Source organism: Physeter macrocephalus, chromosome 10 (assembly GCF_002837175.3).
Source record: "Physeter macrocephalus isolate SW-GA chromosome 10, ASM283717v5, whole genome shotgun sequence".
Classification (NCBI taxonomy): Eukaryota; Metazoa; Chordata; class Mammalia; order Artiodactyla; family Physeteridae; genus Physeter; species Physeter macrocephalus.
This window is the reverse complement of record NC_041223.1, coordinates 62,838,435-62,849,552: the sequence shown is the minus strand read 5'-3', so window position 1 is coordinate 62,849,552 and position 11,118 is coordinate 62,838,435. Positions and strand designations below refer to the sequence as shown.

The 11,118-nt window shown below is 41.5% G+C and overlaps 1 protein-coding gene across 1 annotated transcript in view; it reads right to left on the bottom strand.

Annotated features, from left to right (window-relative positions):
* Positions 1–4,670, bottom strand: part of GPR63 (G protein-coupled receptor 63) — a 60,794-nt gene extending 56,124 nt beyond the window's left edge. The window contains exon 1 of the mRNA XM_007121430.4: positions 4,499–4,670. The gene's annotated coding sequence lies outside the window, so the exon portion shown is untranslated. The remainder of the gene's footprint in view (positions 1–4,498) is intronic.
* Between the last annotated feature and the right edge of the window lie 6,448 nt (positions 4,671–11,118).

The following is an 11,118-nucleotide window of genomic DNA, read 5'->3' as shown; positions in this document are numbered from 1 at the left end:
ACAGTGAGAGGCCCGCGTACCGCAAAAAAAAAAAAAAAAAAAAAAAAAATGGAGCAGGAAGACACTCTACACTTCATATATAGCATGGAGGAAATGGAAAAAATAAGCTACAATGATGAAAAGTGGATTTTATAGAAGTACACACTTAGGCAAACATTTTTCCCTCTGGAAGGCAATAGATACTATGCCTGGAATTCCAACTCCCTTTGAATCTGTATCTTCCCAGGACCAACTTGGATCAGCAGCAGACACCCTCAGCCAGAAACTGTAACCAACACCTGGCACAAACGTTCACTGATTCTTAGGTAACTTTGAGCTGAAACCCTTATTTTGATTGAAACTTCAAGCATCTTTAAATGCCTGCAAATGTTCTCTCTCTAAAATTACCTATGCATTTGTTTTTGTTTAAAAAAAGACAGGAAGAGATGAAGGCACCTTCGTTTGGAAGGTAAGAGCTACAATAAAGAATCATGTCAGGGCTTCCCTGGTGGCGCAGTGGTTGAGAGTCCGCCTGCCGATGCAGGGGACACGGGTTCGTGACCCGGTCCGGGAAGATCCCACGTGCCGCGGAGCGGCTGGGCCCGTGAGCCGTGGCCGCTGAGCCTGCGCGTCCGGAGCCTGTGCTCCACAATGGGAGAGGTCACAACAGCGAGAGGCCCGCGTACCGCAAAAAATAAAAAAAAAAAAAAAAAATCATGTCCCTTCTGCACTCCCTTCCCAAGGCAAATCCTTAGAAATTTTCACATTAAAAAAGTGCCTAAAATATTTTTAAATGCTTTAATGATATAGATGGGGCTTCATCAATTGATAGAAAAGAAGTTAACCAAGAAACTTTGGTCAAAAACCCCAAAGGGACATAAAGCTTATGACTACAATGACACATAAGGGTTTCAACTTAAAATTATTTAAGAATCAATTAACATATTTTCTAGGTGATTGGTACAGTGTCTGGCTGGGGATATTTTTTAATCAAAGTTGGGCCTGGGAGGATTATCACTCAAAGGAAATAGTATTAATAATAGTGTTATTATTAATTTCAAGAGATGACCACTAGATTACCCTACTAACTGCAAATATACACTCCTTTGCCCATGACCTGAAAGCTGTGTTAAAATCCAACATTCTCAACTCTTCGTTACATTTTTAATGAATATGAATGAGCTTTCCAGTATATTAAGCTAGTTTCATGCTTCAGTTTTCTGAATCTTCTGACATACAGAAATGTGAACAAATTACTTTTTCCAATCCTGTCCATATTTACTGGCACAGAGGCTAAAAGGCATTTCATCCTATGTGTCAAACTCAAAGAGTGAAACAGCTTGCTGTCAGCTTCAAAAACCATTTTTTACAAGCATGGCACACTGCCTCAAGCCAACTAAACACTAAAGCATGCCCACACTGCAAATTATTTGGAATGTTCTCCATGTTTTGTGGTTGCAAAAGTACCTATTTGTGGATCATCCAGTTCAAATCAGGGCCACATCTGACCTTAAACAGAAAATTCCCAGGAAACTGAAACTATAATTGACCAAGATCCCATCAGTTCTGACAGTCTGTGATCTCATGTTCATAGTCAAACATTTCAAATGTTATTTTTTTTAAGCTGAAGAGACACAACATAAACTCTGTGAAACATGGTACTGTCTGTTTCAAGTAAACACTAAGAACTCACCCTAAATATACACATCATAGTAGCAAAAAAAAAAAAAAAAAAAAAAAAGGCAAAGGAAAAAATTGCCATATGCAATAAAGGGCATTTGCAGCAAATATAAACACATTTCTGGTAAATGTCTAGCAAATGAAAAAAAATCTAAAAAATCATTTCATTTCTTTCATACATATGCTAAAATGCAGCAGCTTCAGATGTGGAACATGATAAGAAATATTCCAAAGCTTTGCCTATAGTGATTGGAGCACTGTATCATAGGTATTATTTTCCCAAGTATAAATGAGTATCTCTCTCAAATCAAATACTCAAGACATCATTTCACAAATTGGAGTACCAAAACTTACCCAAGGTTTGCCTCCCATGCCTTTGATGTCTACTCTCTAAGACCCAGACCTATGGGGAATGCCCTGAAGGTAATTATTGAAGTGTTAAAAGGAGAAAACACTATATTAACAAGCTAAATTTTACCAGGGATTCTTCTACTGGAGATAAATTACTGAAGCTTAAGAAATGCTTGATTCAATCATCCATTGGTGTGATAATTCAGTCCAATTTTAAAATATGCGGTTAGGATCATTGGCATATGGCTCCCTGGTCCAAGCCTTGTGTGAGAACAAGAACATGCTGGAAAACACAGTATTTTTTTAACTTAACTGATAGTGATGAAATTGCTGAAGAAATGACAAGCCGTAGCAAGAAATGCTTTTAGCTTTTGATCTTTCAGACGTGCTCTTCTTAGTGCAGGAGTATTATTGAGTCCCTGAACAGTTTTCCCTTTTATAGATATATAGAGATACATAAATATATGTATACCCATATCTATAAATAGATATGGATTTTGTGATATATATATTTGTGATATGTATATGTGATATACATATGAATATATATCTTTAGTTTCAAAAAGGATTATTCACAAAACAATCATCTCAATCAAATAAGTCACATACCAAATCTCAAGGTACTCATATTAACCCACACAGTTCTAGGAAATTAGTCACATCCACCTTAGAACCCCAAATTCTTACTGAATGCAGTACTTTCTGGCCTAGAGTCCAGCAAACTTAAGATAAAATAGTAACTGCAGTTAGGGTTTTAAGTATGCAACTTTTTCTAAGCAAATTTTTTTCCAAAAATGCTCAGTTTGCTACAAATTTTCAGAAAATGCTTGAGATGGAGAGTTCTTTTTTTAAAGTTTCAATTCTGGTATATTTGACAACAGAGTGACAAAACCATGCTCAGAGATGAAAACCTATATCCCAAACAAAATGTTATCATATTAATATTTATTCTGGAATGGCTTTATTTCAAAACTTCCCCACGCACATAAGTTGTCTCCTACAGTATTCCCCGTCTATTTTGGTAATATATCTTTCCACACACAAATTATATGTAAAGCATATACTTGAGAATTTAAATACTTCATGACACTCTTTTCTTTAAACAAGCTCCCACATTCTACTTTTATTTTTCAAAGTAATCTGGACGATATAATCAATTACATCACTACAATTCTGGCTATGCAACATTTCACAAAATATAGGGATTTGCCATCGGCACCTCTGATTTGTCCCTGACATCAGACGTATACGATGTGAGTGAAGAAGACAGAAACAAGAACAGACGTTTGTGGTAGAGACCTGGGGGTGTGAGAAAATGGGCTTCCTTCACCCACAGGATACATGAAAAAAGAAAACTTAGCCACTTGGGCAATAAATATACTTATATATTAGGTCTCATCAAATAATTACACCTACTACATACCTCATCCAAGAGTAAAACTGCCTGAAGCAATGTCGGATTATGCAAGAAACATCAGGTTTTATTTATGATTCTTAGAAATACTACTCCTAAAATTAATGGGAGCCTTCTTAATCTAAGCTATAATGAAAACCAATAAACAAAGGGAAAATCTTTAAAAAACATGATTGAAATTTTTAAAAAACATGACTGAAACCTCATCTTACCTCACTGGAAAAAAAAAAACAACCCTGCATCCTACTACAGGATCTCTGCCTTTCGTAAGTGTTAAGACCAAGACTAAATATTTCATGGGGACTAAACGATCACTTGGAATACTTAGGTCAGCCCCGAGGGGTAAATTTCACAAAAATGCATTGTTGGGTTTTGTTGTAGTGGTGGGTGGGTGGTTTGTTTTAGCACCCGAATCCTCCAAGATATTTTTTTTCTTAAAAAAAAAAAAAAAATGTTTCCCAAAAGGGGAGGAGGAGGGCGGACGATAATCAGTGCAACGCTGAAAACCAACCAAGGCTGAAAGAGCCACAGCGCGGAAAGCTCACCCACAAGTAAAAGGCAACCTCTCAGAACTGGTGGAGCTCGAAGGAGCCCTCGGACTTGGGCAAACGAGGTGAATTTCACCTCTGAAGAGTGAGGAGCCCACAGTGTAAAAGTTCAGGAGGATTCCATCCCCTGCCTCTCACTCCCAGCGCTTAGCATCTCGAGGGAGAACCCGGCAGAGAGAAACCCGGCACCGGGGGCCGGCCAGCAGCGGAGCGGTTTCCTCGAAGGCCTCACCGCTCGGGCGGGCAGGGGACGGGGCAGGGGGCGTCGGGAGGCGAGGCGAGGCGGGACCCGGGGACACCGAGTCCCGGCCGGGCCCCACCGTGTGGCGCTGGCTGCCGAAATCCCTCTAGTCCAGCTGCAAAAACCTTCCCGAAAACCCCGAGCTTCTCCGGCACAACTTCGGTCTCACCAGCCTCGTCCCCCGCCACACACTCCGCCCAACCGCACACCCTTCCCACCGCGACAAATCAAAGCGCTCCCCGCGGGGGGCTACCTGTCCCTGGGGCCGGGGACCCCAAGTCTCACCTCATACAAAGGGCTGCGCGCTGGCGCCTGCGGGAGAGCCCAGGGAGCATGGCCCCAGCCAGTCCCTCCGGGAACTTTCCTGACATAGCACTTCTCTCCTCTGCTGCAGAAAACGACGCTTCGAGGCAGAGGAGGAGGAGGAGGAGGAGGAGGAGGAGGAGGAGGAGGAAGAGGAGGCGGGGATGGCGGTGGCTATCCAGGCGGCGGCGGCGGCGGCGGCGGCGGCGAAGGGAGCTGGAGCAGAAAGTGAGGAGCATCGCGGCCGAGCGCCGCCGCCTCGCGATCTGCCGAGGGGTTCCCGCCCCCAGGGTAACCGAGCTCCCTCTTAAAGGCGCCGCGTTTTAGGACGGGCGGCGAGGCGGGGGAGGAAGCAAGAAAATAGGGAGGGAACCTGCAGACACGGAGAGATTCCAGGGGCCAGAACCCGGGCAGCCCCAGCTCTCCGCCGGGTCAGGTCGCCCCTCCGCCTGGGCCAAAACAGGGCAAGTGCTGGGACCCGGCACCGGCGGGCCGCCCTCGCCGTTGGCTTGCGCCCACGACGGTGTTGGAACTTCGCCCCTTCTTCTAACCGCCCCATCCCCCTTAGGGGCTTGTCTTCCCGCCTCCACAGAGGCACCGCCCACACATACGCCCCCGAAGTCCGTGCGCGCCGCTGCAGACTGCCCAGTGGAATTGCGTTTCCTCCCATGTTTCCTGCGTTTTCTTCCTGTCTCCAACACAGTGATGAGAGTCCCCCCCCCCACCCCCAGGAGTGCAGGAGACCGAAAAAACTAAAGACCAGCTGGGGCCCCTAGACTGACCCCTGAAGGTGTCACTGGTGTGTCAGAGGAGACCTGCCAAATGCCCTGTTTTACCGTGTGCTCTGTTCTCTTACAATGGCCAATGGCTAGGTGGCCTCCGACTGGACGTCTTGAACTATTGACTTTCATCAGCAAAGACTGCCTGTAAAGATCACCAAACTGAATTCAGGAAGGCCTTTGAGAAAAGATACCAACCTTAAGATCGAAATGATACTGGGAAATACTGCTTTCAAGTGACAAGTGATACTGTTTTTCCAGCTATCATCAACATTTGTGGTCACTGCACAGCGGGATATGCCCAGTGTGGCGATGCCCAGAGACACAGCATCAGCAGCTATCAACACCCTAGGAAGAGACCACAGTAATAGTGGGTGTGGGTGTGGGCTTGTTTTTCTACCTCTTGACTCCAGCTCTTGCTTCTTCTTAGTACTGTGGGACCTCAGCACAGTCTTTGTGTCATTTGTACCCTGCCCAGTGTCCTCTGGCTGAGGTGGAGGTGGACAGGCAATTGAAGATTAAAATCCAGCCTGGGCTCCAAAGAATGGAGGTGCTGGGCGGGTGGGGACTCTGAGGGAGAGGTATTTTGTAATACACACAAAGGCAGTCGCATCACTTGCCTAAGACTGGACCTCATTTGTTTCCTCTCCTGCCGCTTGCTGTTGTGAAACAAGCACATGTTAACTTGTGGAGGAAGACACCTGGAAGACCATGCACAGAAGGTTGGAGAAACCTTTCTTACCAGATGGAGAGGAAACGAATGTTGGGCTCTATAAAAGCAGGAGACATGGCCCTGTTTAAACAAAGGATAAGATGAGAGAGGAGGTTAGCAGTGAGCAAGAGTGAAGCTATACTGGTTTTACGATAAACTCCTGTATAGTCAGGATAGTTGGATGTAATAGGTACCCTACTCAAACTGACTTTTGAAAGCCTACAGCAAAGGAGGTTGAAATGTATTGGCTCATATGCTTATAAATCCCAAGAGTAGAACTGGCAGAAAAAAAAAATGCTTTTTAAAATCCTTGATTTTCTAGAGGGGTGGGATAGGGAGGATGGGAGGCTCAAGAGGGAGGGGATATAGGGATATATGTATACTTATAGCTGATTCACTTTGTTGTACAACAGAAACTAATACAACATTGTAAAGCAATTATATTCCAATAAAGATATTAAAATAAGTAAATTAATAAAATGTTGCTTTAAAAAAAAAAAGGTAAAAAAAAAAAATCCTTGCTTTTCTCCAGGTGCTCAAAGAGTATTAGGACTCTGTTTCTCTTCATATCGTGGTTGTGCTTTCATTGCACTGGCTTTATTTTCTCTAATCAGGGCCTAGACCTACAGCCCCAGGTTTTCCCCCTCCTCCCACCTCCTTAGCAATCGGTCCCATTAACAAGAAAGCAGGCCAAGGAATGAGTCTCATTGGACTTGCTTAGATCCTATGCCCATCTCTGAACTAACCATTATAACCATGGATTGGTATAATTGGTATAATAATAAGCAGGTAAAGTCCATAGATGGCCTATTCCCCACACATCCCATTCCCTAACACGCACACATACACGCAGCACCTACCTCTCTGGCTACTCTGCCTATAGCCTCTGGTTCAGAAGAATGCAAGTAACTGACCCAGCCAGCCACATCCTTTCACCTCAGAAGCCACTCAGAAGGGCCTCAGTGATGTTAACAAACCACTTGCAAACAAACAATACCTGAACTGTAATTGTATTCAATAATTTTTCCCTAAATCATGCTACCTCTGCCTCCACACGCCGCCCCCCACCCCACATTCATTGTTAAGCCTTGTGTTATTATGTGATCAATTCATAAAAATATAAAGAGTCCATGGATTTTTCTTGTTACCCATATATTCATTCAACTTGAAAAAGAAATGCAGCCTATGAATAATCACATATCAGAATCCAAATGACCCAGGGCCCAGTTCCATTTCCAAACTCCAGTAAGTTCTTCTTTATCTTTTCAGAGATAGCACAGAGGAGTTTATATTTTGCCTACCAAAACTGCCGAATAATTTCAGCCTTTTTTCTTCCCACACGAGAACTTTCCTTTGGTTGCTCATAAAAATGTTTAATGTATTCTTCACTTCTGTATTTATAGAAGAAGTTCATAGATATTATACACAAATAGACTTAAAAACCTAGAGGAAACTTTAGGATAAACCTAAAACAGCCCCCTTCGTTTTAAGGAGGAGGAAATAAAACGTAAGAGATTGACTTGCCTAGGGTCACAGGACAGCTTTTAGCTTTTGTGATCTGCCCTGCTCTGTGCTAGGCATCTCGAAAAGTATAGAAGCAAAAGCATGCAACAGTATCACTGCCCTCAGAGCGGTTAAATTTAGTCAAGGAGACATAACCATCTAAGATATAGGACAATTACAGAGCATCACAGTATATCACATGATTTAGTGTAAAAAAAAAAAAAGTGTGATGAGCTCTGCGTGTTAGCTATAGGCACTGAAATAAGAGACACAATGAGCTAAAGTAATCTGGGAAATGCTTTTCAGCCAGGAACCAACCTGATGACCTTTTAAAAATGCAGAGAAAAAAATAATGGTTTTCCAGGTAAGAAGAGAAAATATGAGCAGGATTGAGGGGGAAAAGATCTTGCCATGTGTTTGGAACTGAAAGGAAATCTGCACTGTCATGGTTTATAAGAGTGTTTCAAACTGCAGGTCATGAAATCATTTTAGTAGGTTTTGACTAGTATTCTTTTAATTAAAATAAAAAATTTTAAAGTGCATCACACTTAATAAGATTATTTGTTGAACTTGTGTTTCATTATCTTCTGTGTTCTAAGGTATGATGTAAATTTCATTTCATACTTCTGGTCACTTTCAAAAATATTTCAAAACACATAGTTCTGAATCCAGATAGAATGAGTGTGAAACTCTTTGTAGCAAAACAGTGAGTGAATAACGTCTCTCCAAGCATCATTTTCCTCATGTGCAAGAGATTTCCAGCTCAGTCTTTTGCACAGAGTAAGACCTATAAATGGTACCTCTTATTTGCTAGATAGATTGAAGATTTTCAGCCCTGGCTGCATATTAGAATCACCTAAAGAGATTTTTCAAAATATGAATGCCTGGAACCCACCCTCAGAGACCCAGACTCAGTTCTTGGGTAGAGTCCAGGCATCAGTAAGTTTAAAAGCTGCCCAGGTACAGTCATAGCTGCAAACCCATGGGCTGGACCCATAACTGAACACGTCTAGCACCTGAGAAGCATGGTGATATGCTGTCTCTCTTCAAGGGGCATATTCACCTTCTTGATTTATGTTTCTAATTCTTTACCAAGCAATAGATAGCATACTACTTAGTCAGAATTCTAACTACTTTCTGCTCTGAAAGTCCTCAACTGTGGTGCAATCCACTCATAGTTTATCTCAGTCAATAACACAGCATGGATCCTGAGTCATAATCTCTTATGTGTCTCTCCACATGTACAATTTATGGTCAGTTATCAGCATACAATAGTTTCTGGAGGTGTTAAAAAGCAGTGCCACCAAAAATTCCCTAAGGAATAAAAAAAGGGCTAGAAGCAAATGACATTGGAAATCCATAAGCTAAATAATTAGCAAATCACTCATTACATTTCAGCTATTTTCAACCTGATTTTTAATAGTTTAACTTCTAAATATAGTAGTTAGTGATGTGCTTTTTGTAATTTTACATTCAGTAATCCCTAAGTGTTCATATCTCATACATTTTCCCTTGTACAGTCAATTCCTTTGTGTACGAAGCAGGAGAAGCTTTCTTAAAATACAGATTGTCCAAGAGATTCAGAACCACTGGTATTCTGCCTAGTCATTTTGTCTATGTAGATCTTGACTTTTTTTTCTGGTTGGACAAAGGAAATAAATGTAGCATAATTTTGAACCTTGCCAATGAGAGAGAGCAACTAAGTAAGAAAGAAAAAGAAAAAAACTAAACCCCAAAATCCAACACCCAGACATTATGTGTGTCATGATATGACAAAACCAGTACCCAGAACCACTACAAGGTCTTCTTGCCTGAATCTAATCAAGCCTCTAGGCCTAATAAGAAATAGAAGGGACAAAGGATCAAGTTTAAAAACCACCTCAAGGAAGCAATCAGTCAACTCTAGAATGTTGAACAGTCAATAAGAAAAATGACCTTGCTCCTCTATCAAATCAATCACATGGAAAAGCAGGGGACCAATTATAAAAGAGTGAAAGAGATTTAAGAATCATAATCATGAAATGCAATGTGTGGACTCTGTGTTCTCTTTTGACCAAAGCACCTATGAAAAGAACCCTTGGGACAGTCAGGAAAATCAGATTATAGACTAAGCCCAGTATTAGGTACTATAAGTGAATTATTCTTAATATTGTTAGATGTGATAATGGCATAACAATTATGTGTCAAACAGAAATGTCATCAGAGGTACATACTGAAGAATTTTGTAATTCTGCAAAAAAAAATGGAAGGAGGAATAGATGAAAAATGATTGATAATTTTTGAAGCTGGGGGTCAGATACATGGAGGTTTATTATCTTATACTTCCCATTAATGTGTATATTTGGAAAGTCCCCTAATAAAGTTATTTAAAAAAAAAAAACCTTGTCTTTGATGTATTTGATGTTGAGTTGACCTTTTATTAAAATCCTTCTCTTGGTTTTGCCAATAGGGCAGTGATAAATATATTGCAGTGTGGGCCTTGGTGCATCTTGAGTATCTTTAGAAACAAGGATTTAGGCTCGAAAGTCTTTTATTATAATATTTTTGGCCAGTATTTACTGGTCACATTCAAAGCATTGTTCAAGTCAGTGCACACTGGAGACAAAGCTCCAAAGCCAATCCTTTTGCTAAGGGATCCCTCAGGGGCATAGGGTTGGACAAAAAGAGGGCCTCCGTGGGAAGAGTACTCAACTACCCAACACAGCTTGCCCTCTGTATTACAGGTGCCTGCTCTGCAAGTGTCTCTGTGCAGCAATAACTATCTCCAATGACTAGCTTTGGTTGCCTCCACCTTGGAATGTCCATGGTAAAGTCTACAGGTAAGTCCATAGAGACTAACTGCCTGGATGTTCCTATTTTTTGGTAAGCTGTAGTGGAGACATGATCTCTTAGCCTTTTCCCTGCCCCCACTTTACCCCATCACACTATTTCCCACCCCCTAGAGCAGGTGCACACTCACACATGAACGTACGGACACACACATACCAAGTAAACATTGCAGTGGTAAGATGCAGCAGGCCAAGACCAGTGAGAGGAGATAGAGAGCAGCCATTCAGCCTGCTTTCAGTCTATGTCTTAGGCCAGTGTTTCCCCAGCACTGGTGTCTGGATCTCTATTGGCATATGATTTCACTTTAGAAGAGGGTAACCTTTACTATGTGTATTTAATTTGTTATGAATTAGAAAATATAACAAACACATCAGTCTCCTGGGTATTACTTCTTTAGATGAAGCTAAGTTTTTAAAAAATTCAGTTAAAAAAATACCTAAATGAACAAAAGTATGGCTACTTTGAGGATATGACCAAATTTGCAAAGGTGTTTCATAAACAACTAAGAGTTTTGAAATTCTACCTTTATCTATAGAAGCAGAAAGAGGTTTCACAGCTCACACAATGCTAGCCCAATTGGGCAGGAGCTTCACTAGAAGTGCAAGGTAGTGTAGTAGGTAAGTAAATCCTTTGGCATTTAATAATCACAAGTTCTACTTCTAGTGCCACCATGATGAAGGGACACAAGGCAATTATTTAACCTCTTTAACCCTCACTTTCTTCATCTGTAAATTGAAAATAGGAATGAAGTGTTACGAGTATTAAGACATTCATCTAAA